Source organism: Pristis pectinata, chromosome 14 (genome assembly GCF_009764475.1).
Source record: "Pristis pectinata isolate sPriPec2 chromosome 14, sPriPec2.1.pri, whole genome shotgun sequence".
NCBI classification, from domain to species: domain Eukaryota; kingdom Metazoa; phylum Chordata; class Chondrichthyes; order Rhinopristiformes; family Pristidae; genus Pristis; species Pristis pectinata.
Window position 1 is genome coordinate 51,929,219 of NC_067418.1, and position 15,503 is coordinate 51,944,721.

The 15,503-nt window shown below is 44.1% G+C and overlaps 1 non-coding gene across 1 annotated transcript; it reads right to left on the minus strand.

Moving 5' to 3' along the window:
• Positions 1–15,056: 15,056 nt before the first annotated feature.
• Positions 15,057–15,148, minus strand: trnai-uau (transfer RNA isoleucine (anticodon UAU)). The gene is given in 2 exon segments: positions 15,057–15,092; positions 15,111–15,148. It is a non-coding gene; the product is annotated as a tRNA-Ile (tRNA).
• Between the last annotated feature and the right edge of the window lie 355 nt (positions 15,149–15,503).

Consider the following 15,503-nt stretch of genomic DNA (forward strand, 5'->3'; position numbering starts at 1 on the left):
TGATTCAGTAGTGAAAAAAGTGTACTTTGATGCAGTGGCGGCCTTAGAAACCTGTACAATTCTAAACTATATCTCTATTTCTAATCTCCAAACCCTTTCAATACAAAAAATATGCCGTTTGCCATCCTAAATTCTTAGTGCACCAGCCTGCTGACCTTCCGTGGTTTCATGCACAAGGACACCGCCTCCCTTTTGTGTTCCACTGATTTGGTATCCTTCTCCATTCATATGATGAAAAACACCATCGAAGTGCAGAGATTCATAAAAACCAACATCAAAAACCTTTGGACAAGTTTTCGCCACTCACCGAACTTGTCCAAATCCAGTTGCCGTCTAAATATCCTCTTTGCAGCCTGTCTTCCAAGTACTTTCCCGTCGTCAGTAAACTTGCAGACCCTCCACGGTGCCTTCTCCTCCAAATTAACACTGTACACTGAATTATTCAGGGTCCTGAATTGAGTGCCTTGGCTCTGAAGGAGCACCAATCTTCGTAGCTGGAAAGGATTATTCCTTTCATTTGTTTTTGCATTCTGTCCGAAAGCCGCTCTTCACATCATGCTAATTCACGATCCTCAGTGCTCTGCGCCCTTATCTAAGGCATCGCCCCTTTATATGGATGTTTTGTGCATACAGAGTTAGACATTGAGACATACAGAGTTGAGAGTTGATTTGCTTCCTTTGGAGATGCAAATATATTGCATGTCTAAAGGAAATAAATCACCTCTCAACTCTGTACGTTACATCCTCGAAAAGAATTGTCAAGAGCGATGTCCTTCCATAAAACCACCTTGAAGAAGTTTGATGACATGAAGTTTCTCCAAGTACAGGAACGATCATTTCCTACCAGATGACACACTCAGGTACATTACAAACAGAAGATTTCCATCCAACTGATCTTTCGCCCTTCGCTTTTTTCTATTTCCGTGAATAAAAGCGAGTCACGCTTTGAGTTTTTTAATTGGCCGGCACGCTGCAGGTACGATATAAGTTTAAAAAAAAAACAAAGAGTGGGTCCTCTGTTCTGTCTCTGTCGCCACGTCGATTAGAACGGATGGAGGCCGATGTTCTGCGTGGCTTTTTAAACTTTACACTCATTCATGAATCCAATACCATATACCTCGTTATAGAATGTTAAAAGTTCTAACGGACTGTCTGATGAATCCTCTCTCGCAAAGACTGATGCAAATAACTGGTTCAAATTACCTCCCATTTGTTTCCTTTCGTCTTATTACTTTCTCAGTCTCCGTGTCCAGGAGTCAGGTCATTGTCAGTGTCTGCAATACTGCAGAATAAACAAAAGCAAAAGACAGTATCGAAGAACCATTCATATTGAGCCATGGAAGGGAGGGGAATGAGAACCCGATCCCCAGCAAATCAAACAATGGGATCAAACGTGAGAGGTGGTTGGTCATGACTGGGGGAATGATTACAGAGCTGAATATTAAATTCTGTAATGCTCTTGATATCAATACTGATAACGCCTCATCTGCAAACTGTCCACAGTGTTTTCTCTGCTCGTGTTCAGATTTGCCGCATCTGCCGCAGTTGAGTGCTGAGCAGGTGAGTTTTTTTTCCCTTAACCTCTGCTAAGGCTGCACTTCAATTAACTCGCTTTTCCTCAACTTTGTACGTGTCCTACATCATAATTAACGGGGTGGCAGCTGAACTGATTACTTTTGATTGCAGCCGACGCGTGCGCGCACAATATTTTACCAAGCAACCGCCTTCTCCTTACATTGTCCTTGGTAATAGTTCCAGTTCAATTGAGGGCAGCAGGAAATGAAGTGAATAAAAGTCAGTGCCGGTGATGGAGGGCGGATTCATGTGTTTCTTCCAATGAAAATCAAACCGCAGTGCAGGTGGCCCTGCAAACTCTCATCTCATCGGAAACTGAAATAAGTGGAATCAGGTTCGAACAGATGTGACCAGAAAATGAAATGCTGCTTCAATAAGAACTGGAATTTGGTGCAAAAGCTGACAGTACCTGAAGCACGCATATGGTCAGACTGACCTCCTGGGAGGGAGGGGGTTTCTCAGACCAGAGAGAAAGATTCACTGTGGTTGCAGAGGCGGGTCACCAGGGTCTAACTTCAGTTGTAAGGGGGCGCTTACTGTTTATTTCAGAAAATTATAACATAACTAAGTCGGCATTAAATATGGCGAATATTGGCATCAACTGTGATGCAAGGATCATGATCGTCCGACAAAAAGGCGTAAATAAGAACGTTGACTATTTAATTTTACCCTATCCAGAAAGGTTTCCTCATGTTCTCAGCATTTCTGTCCCATCCCATTATTTTATGTTTATTATATCTCCAGCTGTCCACTTCAGGTTTATCCACCAACCGCATCATAAAATGAACCTTACTTATCCTGTCTTTGTTTCAAACTCTGCCCAGTATTCCAAGTCATTGTCAGTATCTGCAATACTACAGAATAAACAAAAGCAGAATACATCATCGAACAACCGTTCAGGTTGAGCCATGGAAGGGAGGGGAATGAGAACCCGATCCCCAGCAAATCAAACAATGGGATCAAACGTGAGAGGTGGTTGGTCATGACTGGGGGAATGATTACAGAGCTGAATATTAAATTCTGTAATGCTCTTGATATCAATACTGATAACGCCTCATCTGCAAACTGTCCACAGTGTTTTCTCTGCTCGTGTTCAGATTTGCCGCATCTGCCGCAGTTGAGTGCTGAGCAGGTGAGTTTTTTTTCCCTTAACCTCTGCTAAGGCTGCACTTCAATTAACTCGCTTTTTCTCAACTTTGTACGTGTCCTACATCATAATTAACGGGGTGGCAGCTGAACTGATTACTTTTGATTGCAGCCGACGCGTGCGCGCACAATATTTTACCAAGCAACCGCCTTCTCCTTACATTGTCCTTGGTAATAGTTCCAGTTCAATTGAGGGCAGCAGGAAATGAAGTGAATAAAAGTCAGTGCCGGTGATGGAGGGCGGATTCATGTGTTTCTTCCAATGAAAATCAAACCGCAGTGCAGGTGGCCCTCCAAACTCTCATCTCATCGGAAACTGAAATAAGTGGAATCAGGTTCGAACAGATTTGACCAGAAAAAGAAATGCTGCTTCAATAAGAACTGGAATTTGGTGCAAAAGCTGACAGTACCTGAAGCACGCATATGGTCAGACTGACCTCCTGGGAGGGAGGGGGTTTCTCAGACCAGAGAGAAAGATTCACTGTGGTTGCAGAGGCGGGTCACCAGGGTCTAACTTCAGTTGTAAGGGGGCGCTTACTGTTTATTTCAGAAAATTATAACATAACTAAGTTGGCATTAAATATGGCGAATATTGGCATCAACTGTGATGCAAGGATCATGATCGTCCGACAAAAAGGCGTAAATAAGAACGTTGACTATTTAATTTTACCCTCTCCAGAAAGGTTTCCTCATGTTCCCAGCATTTCTGTCCCATCCCATTATTTTATCTTTATTATATCTCCAGCTGTCCACTTCAGGTTTATCCACCAACCGCATCATAAAATGAACCTTACTTATCCTGTCTTTGTTTCAAACTCTGCCCAATATTCCAAGTCATTGTCAGTATCTGCAATACTACAGAATAAACAAAAGCAGAATACATCATCGAACAACCGTTCAGGTTGAGCCATGGAAGGGAGGGGAACGAGCTCTCAGTCCCGAGTAAATCTAAACAATGGGATCAAACGTGAGAGCTGGTTGGAGATGACCTGGGGAAAGATTATGGAGCTGAATATTTAATTCTGTAATTCTCTTGATATCAACACTGAAAGCTCCTCATCTGAAAACTGCCCCCTGTGTTCTCTCTGCTCGCTTTCAGATTTGCAGCAACTGCAGCACTTTGAATGCTGAGCAGGTGGGTGTTGTGTTGACGTGAACCTTTCCAAAGGCTGCAGTTCAGTGACCATGCTGAACCTGCTTTTGCACAACTTTGCACGGATTTAAAATCGTCATCAACCAGTTGGCATCTGAACTGAATACTTCCCTTTCCAGTCTGTACATGCGGGAACACGGTATGTTGCCGAGCATCCGCATTCTCCGTACATTCACCTGGGCAAAAAGTTAAGCTCCATTTTGGACACCAAAGGCAAAGTCAAAGTTGAGGTTATTGTCATATGCACAAGTACATGTATGCACAGGTACACAGGTGCACAGGCAGTCCTTCAGTTGCCACTGTTTTGCACATCCCCCGGGCTCACGTCCGCTGCCTGGTACTACCTGCCTGCCACGTTGCACTCCTCCTCAGTCCACCAATCACCCCGCAATGCTTCCCAACCAGTCATCTTCTCCTCTTTATACCAGCCATCTCCACTCTCCGCTCTCAGTGCTGATGCAGGATTTGCATCCGAAATGTCAAGAATTCCTTCTCTCCCACAGATGCTGCTGAACCCACTGAGGTCTTCAAGCATATTGTTAGTTTCTCCAGATTGCAGTATCTGCAGCCTCTTGCGTCTTTGTTGCATAATCTGTTTGCGTGGATTGGTGAGTGGACAGACAGAGTTTCACATGGATACGCATGAACTTACCACGCTCGCAGGGAAAACAGGAAGACAGGATATTATTCAATTGGTGATAGATTGGGAAATATTGATGTACATAGGGAGCTGGGTTTCCATATGTCAGTGACTGAAAGAACACATGCAGGCGAAACAGAACAGTTCAATTAATTATGTTCAGAATTCCAGACCGCCCTGAAAATAAATTAACCAACGTAAATATTCTCTGCAAGGAAGTGCAATTCAGAGACATTGGCAGACAACTTTTGTCACATTGTTCAGGGTTCATGACTGTCTGCAGCAGCTCCCTCTGTCCTGGATGCAGATAAAAATTCTGTCATTGACTGAATGTCGCTTTGGGATATCTGATCTGGTGTAAACTGAGTCTTTCCTGTCTCTTGTCTTTCAGTATCTGCCTGTCCTTTCCGTCTCTCACTTGAACTACATTTCCCAGTGTGCATACTTGTTCAGTGGGGGACCAATGAACAGTCAACACACAATTCCTCTGCTGCCCTTTGTCAGTGTGTCGCCATGTGTTTCTGAATTTCCTGACCCTGTCTTGCTGTGTGACCTCCTCTGAATTAAGCTCACTCCGAAATTATTTGTGCCCGCCTCTGTGTGTATGTGCTCAGCTGTGTTTTCAATCCTCCCTGGCGGAATCTGTGTGAATATATTTCCCTCTGCACCTGAGTGTACTTGCTCCAGTATGAGTTTACTTGTCCCTGTCCTTGTGTGAGCATGCACCTGCCCCACCTCTTGAGTGGACTTTGCAATGAGTCGAACTACAGCTGTATTTGGATTCATCACGAGTGTGTCTGATCCTGGTTGTTACTCTGCCTGTGTCTTTCTATGAGTGTCTCCGAGTGTCTCTGTCTGCCATAATCTCAGTCTCTCTATGTGTATGGAGCTACCTCTGTGTGAGAGTGTTCTTGAACAGTCCATGAAGGTCCCTGAGTCGATCTGCAGGTGCGCCTGCTCATATGTATTTGCTCCTGCCTCTTACAGTGTGTGCACTGCAGTTGCTGTGAGTGTCCCTTCATGTCCTTCCTGCCTGACCATGCTGGTAAGTGTGACAGTCAATGACACTGAGTGCACCTGCCCCGGAAAATGTGTCTGCCTGTATCTCTGTATCTGTGTGCCTACCCATATATGTAATGTTGTCTGTTTGTCTGTTAGTGAGTGTACCTCCCTCTGTCCTTGTGCGTGTTTGTCCTGTCCCTGAGAGTACTTGTCTCCCTCTCTGTATGTTCCTGCACCTCTCTCTCTTTCTTTCTTTATTTTTTCAATCTTTTTATTAAATTACAAATTAAATTTCAAATACTATACATAACATTAGTGATTATACACATGGTGCGAAGAGATCGGGCTAACAATAATAACAGCTGATATCTGCACTCACAAGGAGTAAAATATATAATCAAGAACCTCCCAACTTCTAACTAAGTGAGCATGATGCAAAAGAATTTCAAAAGTAATTTAATTATATGAAAAGAGAACACTCAAATTGGAAAGAAACATAAACAAAAGCAAATTAAAAACTTCAAAGAAAAAGCTGGACTGTTATTTCTTCGGTTTACAAAAAAACATTATTATGTCGTCAACTCCGCTCCTAAAAGGTTACTAAAAGGGATTGGAAAAAGGTCTGCTTATATCATATGGAAATACTGAATAAATGGACTCCAAATTTCCTCAAATTTAAGCAAAGGATCAACAGTACCACTCCTAATTTTTTTTTCTAATTTAAACATGTTATAGTTTGAGAAAACCATTGAAATGTGGTTGAAGGTATTGGATGCTTCCATTTAAATAGAATGGATCTCTTGGCCATTAATGTAACAAATGCAATCAGACGATAAGCAGAATCGGATAAATGCCCAGAATCCATCATCGGTAACCCAAAAATTGTAGTAATGGGATGGGATTGTAAATCAATATTCAATACAGTTGAAATAATATTTAAAATGTCTTTCCAATATTTTTACTCTCTCTTTTTCATGCTCTTGCGTTTGTGTCTATTTACGATTATGTGTCAATCTCTGTCGGTGCATTAAATTCCCACTTCACTTGGGGACACCTGCTCTTGTCTGTGAATGTTTCTATTTCTCTTTTCTTTGTCCAAATCTTTTTGACCATGTCCCTGCCTCAACTCTCTGTTTATGTATGCATGCCAGTCTGGGTGTGATTCCCCCGTCAATGTGTGTACCAGTCCGCCTCTTTGTGAGCTCCTGCACCTGACTTTGAGTATGCAAGCCTCTCTCTTCTCTCTTACGATGTCTGCACCTGGCAATGTCTATTCTGTTGCCTTCAGCAGGCTCTTAGTATGCATGCCACTGTCATTCAGTGGGTCAGTGCACTTGTGTGTGTATTTGTGTCTTATTTGTATGTGCAACCAGCACTGTCTCTGAGTGTACCTGGCTCTCTGAGGAAATTCCAGTCTCTGTCAGTGACTGCACCTACCTCTGACTGTGTGGTCCTCCCACTGATTCTCTTTCTCTCTGTCACTGCGCCCAGCTCTTAATGTTTCCCCACCTGTTCCCCACTCCACCTGTGTACAGATCAGCTTGACAGTGTGCCTGTCTCTTTCAACATTCTCCCACAAACCTCTGTATGCTTGTGCACCAGTCTATCTATTTCTGCTAACTTGACCTTACCTGTGAGTGTCCTTTCTTCAGTCTCTGAGTGTACTGCGTATATCCTCTAGCGTGTCTTTCTGTATGCAATTGTTTCCGCCTCTGAGCAACTGCATCTCTGAATGGCTCCAAGCATTCCTACCCATTGCCTGTGAATGTTCCTGCCCACTCCCCGACAGTGTTCCTGCCCAATCCCCGAGAGTGTTCCTGCCCACTCCGCGAGCGTGTCCTTGTTTCCTGTCCGGTTAAAATCCAGGTTATAACTGTCTATCATAGGCATCAAGACCCCAGCACAGATTCGTGTGTTAAAACGTGGACCTACACTTCCACTCACTGCACAATTCACAACTTCTGCCAACATTCACCAGGCCTGCCTGCTGTGGATGAAATTTGACAACTGACCCTGGAACCTATGACTCCTCCTTAACTTTTAAACTATTCTGTCATGTGATACTTCATCAAAGGCCTCAAAGAAGCAATTGCAGAGGAACAGAATTATCCTTATCAACACAGCTCGGTAACTCTTCAAAAATTAAACAAATTGGTCAGACAGCGATTCTGATGATCAAAACCATGCAGACTATCCCTGAGCATTGCTGTCTGTGCAGGGGTAGATTCAGCCTGTCCATCCAAAATGTTCCAATTCGATTCCAGCCACTCGTGTAAAACTCAGCAGCCTGTAATGACCTGATTTATTCCTGCTGACTTCTTGAATAAAAGCACCACATTTGACATCCTCCAGCCATCTGTCACTTTTTCAGAAAATAATTTATCATTTCTGTTGGAACCTGGCAATTTCCACCCATGCTTCCCACAGCAGCCTGAGAGACATCTCTTCAAGCCTAGGATATCTATCCACCTTTAATCCCTCTGGAACATCTAACGCCTCCTCCTTTGTGAGAGCAATTTTTACAAACAAATCCTCTTTTCCCTTCCTTGGATTGTCCAACTGCAACGTCCTTTACCACGGGTAACACAGCTGAGAAGTATTCATTGAAGTGACAACCTGCCTCTGTACATTCACGTCCCTGCTTCTATCGCCAGTTATACCTGCCTTTGTCGACGAATATTCCTGCATATGTCTGTGTGCCTGTTCAGGTCTCTGCCTGACTTTCTGTATCCTGCCTGTGTGGGTCTTCCTGCCTTTCTTTCTATGTGTGTTTGCCTGCCTATAGGAATGTGTGTGTGTTTTCCACTGTCTGTTTGTGTGTTTGACTCATTTTGTGACTGCTCTGTTTCCATATGTTTGCCAGCCTGTAAGTGAGAATGTTTCTTCGTCTGAGTGTGTGCCTGCCTCTTCTTCTGTGTCCCTGCCTCTGCGATTGTGTATGTGTGTACCCGTGTCTATGATTGTGTATGTGTGAAGCTGTGTGTGTGATTGTGAGGCTGTGTCTGATTGTGTGAGCGTGAAGCTGTGTCTGTGATTGTGTACGTGTGCACCCGTATCTTTGGTTGAGTAGGTGTGTACCTGTGTCTGATTGTGCACCTGTGCTCCTGTGTCTGTGATTGTGTATGTGTGGATCTGAGTCTGTTACTGTGTATATGTGCACCAGTGTCTGTGATTGTGTATGTGTAGACCTGTGTCTGTGATTATGTATGTATGGACCTGTGTCTGTGGTTGAGTATGTGTGGACCTGTGTACATGATTGTGTATGTGTATGGACCTGTGTCTGTGATCGTGTTTGTGTGTGGACGTGTGTCTGTGAAGGTGTGCGTGTGTGCCTGTGTCTGTGATTGTGTACAAGTGCACCGGTGGCTTTGATTCTGTTTGTGTGAACTGCGTCACTTTGTTTTTCTGCCTCTCCCCATCTCACGCTCCCATTCCATCTGCCTCTCTGTGTTTTCTGCTCTGTCTGTCTACGAACTGACGTAAGCCTGTGGTTACCTCTCTGAATGCAAATACCTGCCAGTATGCGCTTGTGTGCCTGTCTCCATTTGTGAATTGAACAGTCTCTGTGTTTGATGGTTCCTTACCCTGTCAGAGGGTATTCCTACCTCTATCTTGCGGTTTTTCAGTCTGTGTAGAGTTTGCCTGTCTCTGACTGTGTCTGTCTGTGCAGCTGCAGGAATATTCCTGAATGTGACTCTCCCTTTAAGTGTTTCACCACAGACATTGAGAGTGCCAGCCTCTGAATTTGTTCGTGACTATCAATGGTTTCCAATCATGTCTGTCCATCTGTGTGTGATTGGTTGAGCATGTTAATCTTGAAAGTGTTGCGCCCTCCGTGTGTGCTTTGAAACTCTTTGTCCCAGATACAGTGTTTGAGGCTTGATGCGGCTTCTTGTTTCACAACCCATCCAATATCTCCTCAAAGCAGACCGGAGAGAGCAGTGGTAAACGGTGGTCACATCAGACGGCAGGGTGGCAAACCACGGGTTTCTCCAGACGCCAGTGCACGGACTAATTTTCACGAATATTCTCAGTGTCAACATGGGATTGTAGGGTTACATTTATATGTTTCAGTGGATGGAAAGAGTGACCGCACCATCCTATCTACCGATGTTGTTACGTTCAGCGACAATTGGGCATGTGGACCAAGATGTCCATACAGCAACCTCTCAATGTTGTTCATCTGAATGAAGCAAGCCCAGTTTCCGCGGCTTCATATTGCAAATGAAAGTACTCACCTCGGCAGAGATTCTGGATAAATCTCTTCTGGACACTCTCTGAGATATTCATAGCTGTTCTGAAGTGTGCGAACAGATATGTGCACAAACGTCCAATATTGGCCGAAGTTGCTGTGAAGTCTTTCTGATCTTATAACGTTTACCCGCCGTTGACTTCTCTGGGAACAGCAAAAGATGCACCACACCGAAAACTGTGCCTCTGAATTCGGGTTGCAAATTTAAATAAGCAACAAATATGATCGTTTCGAAACGGGTTTTACGCGGGGATTAGGTGCCAGATAAACTGGGGTCCTTGCATATTGTGAGGAAATCCAGCCAACCCCGTGAACGTATCATCAAAGGCTCAGTGCCAGCAGCATTTTACCCGAACAGTTCCACCGAAACGGACAATCTGAGAGAAAATAATCACATCCTATCCATCATCAGGTGAACGATTCGATTATTTCAAACCAAGACCTGGATTGGATTTCCGGATTATCGCCATCAGATGACGTCATCACCCACTAGAATTCGGATCTTGTTTATCGTTGTAACCAATTCGGGCAAAATACCGACTCTGGTGGGACTCGAACCCACAGCCTTTGAATTACTTGGTCACACATGATTAGAAGTCCAACACGCTGAGCATTTAGCTACAGAGACCACAGTCACACCCTTTTGTCATAAAGATAACGTTACTGATGAAAACATCGCATTCCGTCAAACGCAGACTATTTACTGGCCCCTTTCGTTCGTTCACTGAAGAAGCGACAAAACCAGTCCCACGGTTACCATCCTACTGCAGCAACAGATTGCTCGATAACATTTTGCAAACAATTTTGCAAGGGAAGGCACTGTTCATTTTTCTCATGGCGTGAGCGAGGTGATGTCCTGTTTGGGTATTTATGGTAGTTTTTTCTTACAGCCCCTTGCTTTCAACGCCTCAAATGTCTCAACAGACACCCAGTTTAAATCTATTTTGGTGCCAAACTAAATAACTGGAGGAATTCAGCGAATCAAGCAAAATCTGTGGGGGCGGAAGGACTATTGAGGTTTCGGGCCGAGACCCTGCATCAGGACCGAAAATGCAGCTGTGTGAAGTAGCCGGTACATGACGCTGAGCGTGAGGTGCAAGGCAAGAGCAGGTAGGTGATGGTTGGAACTAGGGGATGAGTGGGATGATGGGTAGATGGAGCCAGGTAGGGGGAGAGGTGAGTGCAGGTAGAGTCAATGGCTGGAAGGTGATAAGTTGACTAGACAAATTGCTATAAATTCTGGAATCTAATAATTAAGGAAAGTCATCAGGGGAATCAGATACAGGAGAGATACTGGGCAGGTGGGACTAGTGGGGAAAGGAATGCGACGCCCAGTGGGTTAAGTGAGTGTGTGATTCACAGAGGGGATCGGGTGAAGAAGAAAGAAATTGGTTTTCGTGGGGGCTGAGCTGGAGTTTGAAAGAACATTGGCGTCATTGAAACCGACTTACATGTAACAAAACAGAGGAGTATTCATAAACTTGTAGCAAGGTGTGCACATAAAACACCAGTAAACTTTCTTCATACAGCTCAGCTCAGTTACCGTTCCAGAACCATAACCGCTTTTTTCTCGGTCGAAAAGCGTTGATTTCAGCTTTTGGCAACAAATGGTACACACGAGGTTGTTCAGAACGAACAGTCAGTGACGGCGTGAAACAGCACGGTGTGGATATTACACGCGGGGATGTACCACACAAAAGGCATGGAATGAGCAATCTGAATATGCATCAATATTAGATCAAAGAAATCGAGCAGTAGATCCACCGCTGCCGTGCCCACCAGGTAGTGGGTGACACATCTGGAGAGACCGCACTTTCCCTGACACAGGCCCAAAATCGTCACCAGGTTGGTTGTGAGCAAACCGAACGAGTAGACAAAATAACGGGACCAATGAGTACAGTGTCAGCATTCCTGGAATAAAGATCTTGAAGAAACAAAGCTCCCCGTGATGAAATTAAATTATAATGTTGACCAGCAAGATCGAAAAGATAATGTCATGCTCCCCATGTCCATCCATACATAATATTAACTGAATTCAAATCGAAAGCAAAATTAAAGGTTTATCCGTCCATGGCTGTGCAATTGTAGATTCTGTATCTGTGGTATGAAGACTTGAACCGAACGGAATAGGATTTTTTTTTGGATTTAATATGTCAACCACGCTTCTCAAGTCAGTCTGAACCAAGTAATGTTGATACCTGCTTTGAAGTAGGAGATTCGCATATGCATACTCTCAAGTTACCGTTGTTGACTGTTCATTGTAAAGCTGATTCCAGTCATTTGGGTACGAACATAATTTCCAACAACAGTTGGAGATTTTATTCTGCCTTTGTACGTACAAGTCGGTCTTGCCTACCTTAGATGATGTAACCCTGGACGCCTGACACAATTAACATGGGAACACAATTGAAATTTGACCAGATATCCATGACTTGCAGAATGCTTGTATCAATAAAGTGATAGAAGATTCAATGTATTCGAATAACAAAGAAGACACCCAATTGCATGGCCATTTAGCTGGAGTTGGAAGAGAGTCATTTCAGTCTCACCATATAGTTACCCTAGCTGTGCCGAGACGGCCTGGCAGGCTGTTCTCTTCCAAAATAAAATTGCAAAACCATCCCGAAGACAACAAAAAGAAAGTCAAGTAAACACATCTGGAATGAGAACTGCAATCCTGTGTTAACTGCACAGGATTTCAACTGCTTCAGAACAGGAGACAGTTGGTCCATTAGTGCATTGTTGACGTGTGCGTTGTTGGGGCGTTTTTGGTAGTTTTCGAGTCAGTGGACATGGAAATAGACCTTCCGGTGCATCGAGTCCGCACTGACCATCAGATGAACAATCACACAGACCTTTCATTGATCCCATTTTACTTTCCACATTCTAGTCAATGTCTTCCAGACTCAGGCACTCACCTGCAAACCAGGGGCATTTTTTTGTTTACAACTAAACTGCCTGGAGCAAAAGGAACATATTATACAAATTATAGTGACACATTTGTAACGCAAGCCGGCGTCTGATTGGAGAACAGAAATTTGTTCATGTTGCACCAGCACCGTGTCTGTCAGATCAAAAACCGCCTTGAAATACTCACAGATTCTAAACGGAAACTTCTTACAAAGCTCAGCTTGTCAGCGGAATGGAGGGAGAGGTTCTCTCTTTAAAGGGGACATGGTGAAGCAAGTCAACAAACTGATGATATGGGACACGGGAGAAGGGAGTTAGAGTTCTGCACAGGAACGGAATCGTCCCCACTGCAGGTTTCCAACTTTCAATGTGGAAACTAAGATATAAGTTCTGAAATGTGACGTACAACATAAATTCCCCAAGCAGCATTGCGATGGAATGATGACCATTTTGTTTTCAATTTACGCTGACTGGATCAGTGCACCGCTTTATTATTGTTTATTTCTCATTCAGAAAGCCGATGAAAGCCACCACTGGCCTGCTGAACATTGGCAGATATTTCTCTCTTCACATTTCACTTTAAAGCTGAAACGTTTGAAGAGAAGACGTCTAGAAAAGAAAAAAAAACATGAAAAGGTACGAAGGGGTGAAATTAAAGGGGAAATATCTCTGATTAAACAGAGCTCGATGCAGCAAAGTGGGGAGATTTTAAAACAATTCCTCTGCCAAATTTGAAAGAGGGTTGAGTGATGGTGGGCCGAGAGATTTCCCTCGTCAGACAGGTCTCATTAGCCGAATTTATGAAGGAAAAATATCTAGTGGCTTCAAGGAAGCGAGCTTCATTTACTGTGTTGGGAATGTGGAAAAGCTGTACTGAGAGCAAAAGCAAGATAGGAATAATGGCGTCTCGCACATTGATGGGGCTCCACTTGACAGCATGCATCCAATTCAGCGGCAAAACTTTTGCCACTGTGTTTCTGTGCTGCACTGGAAGCAATACAGGTTTACTGGAACAGCCCGAGGGATGGGCATTTCAGTTACGAGGTCAGATTGCAGAAAGTCATCTGTGAGCTAGCAGAATCTCAAAACGCACGGGTGAAAGTTCGTAACTTGGCAGTAGTGGGACTCGAACGCACGTCTCTACATTGACTGGAACCTAACTCCAGCGCCCTAGACCACTCGGCCACAATACCACTGACCAGGTCCAATTCATTGCCCTCGAGTCTACACTTTCCACATAATGCATGGAAGTTCCGTTCACGAAACAAATAGAGAACGGTGATGGACGGTTGAAGAAGTGACATCTCTCTCTCTCTCTCTCTCTCTCTCTGTGTACGTATGTGTGTGTTTGTGTGTGTGTGTGTGTGTGTGTGTGTGTGTGTGTGTGTGTGTGTGTGTGTGTTTGTGAGAGCGAGAGTGAGAAAGCTGACTCATGAAAAAAATTAAGAAGGTGGGTATGGCATATCAGGTTGTTTGTGTCATTCAGGACTGTAAAGTCTGGGTTTCATTTCTTTATAAGTTCGGTTGTGCCTTAAGCGCATTGCTGGTGCAATCTGTCACTGTGCTTCGCAGTTGGTTTGCCACGAAGGAAATAATGTTTAATGGCCGGATCTGGCAATGGAATGATTGGAAGCAACAGGTCCGGTGAACCGATGGTGACGAGGAAGTAGATTGCGTCAGTTATTTCTGAAGCAAGGTTTTAGGAAACGTCGGTTTTCAGCCTAATATTTTCGTGAATTGGATTGCGATGGAGGGAAAGAAAAGTGCTGACTTAATTTCATAAACAAACAATCAACCGGGAGAAGAAACAACATGTTAAAGCAACAAGAAGTGACGCGAAGCCGGTTTAACGAAAGAACAAAACAGGGCAATTCGTTGCTGTGATGGCAGTGAACAACAAAAAAGCCATAAACCGGAACTAGGTGAATTCCAATGTTGCGGACAGGTTTAGGACCTTCAGAAAAAGGGGCAGTTGTGAGTAAAAAGTTCAAAAACCCAATTGTTATCCCGGTTCGTCAACATGATTCCCGAAACAGCGAGATGGTCGAATGGCCAGAGATGAAACGGACTGTGGCTGCGCCTACCGGAGTTCGAGAGATTTGAGATGATCTCATTACCTCCGTTCCTTCTGCCAGCCTTTGGTGATACTTTGTCGGAAACAGGTCTTGCACGTGACGAAGGAAGGGTATCTTCAGTTCGCTTGTGAACTCACGGTCTCTTGCTCAGAACAACAAAAGTGGAGCGGTGCAGCTTTTCTCAGTTGATTACAAGAAGTTAAAAGCATGTCTAACAAGGACAATAGGAATTAGAACATCTCAGTTTGATGGTAAGTGCGAGAGCCACACAGTCGCACCAGAATCAACCAGAAAAACCACAAGTGCTCTAGGTGAGGCTCGAACTCACAGCCTCGGCACCTCTGCACCGTATTGCCGTATAAGTACCGCGCGCTAACCGATTGCGCCACTGGAGCTCCACAGGGTAAACCGACGCATTTCGGGGTAAAAACACGGAATTCAGTATCATAAAAGCAGATTTTGGTTAAAGCAAAGATTAAAGTGAACGTTTTTTTTTAGTAAACTTTGGAGGACGGGTTTCACGGTGCAGCAATTATTGGAGCATTCACTTTCTGAACGAGAACTTTACCTAAGGTGTCAGAAGATGTTTGTTCGTCCAGCTTGGTGTTTCGGACTGAAATGCATGGTCCGTGCATTCGGCGCTGAATGCGGAGCAGGACAAGGATCTGGCTGGAAAATATCTGCAGCGATATTTTCCTGAGAGATTGAGAGAAATCCAATCGATCACCTTTCACCACAGCCGAATATCCA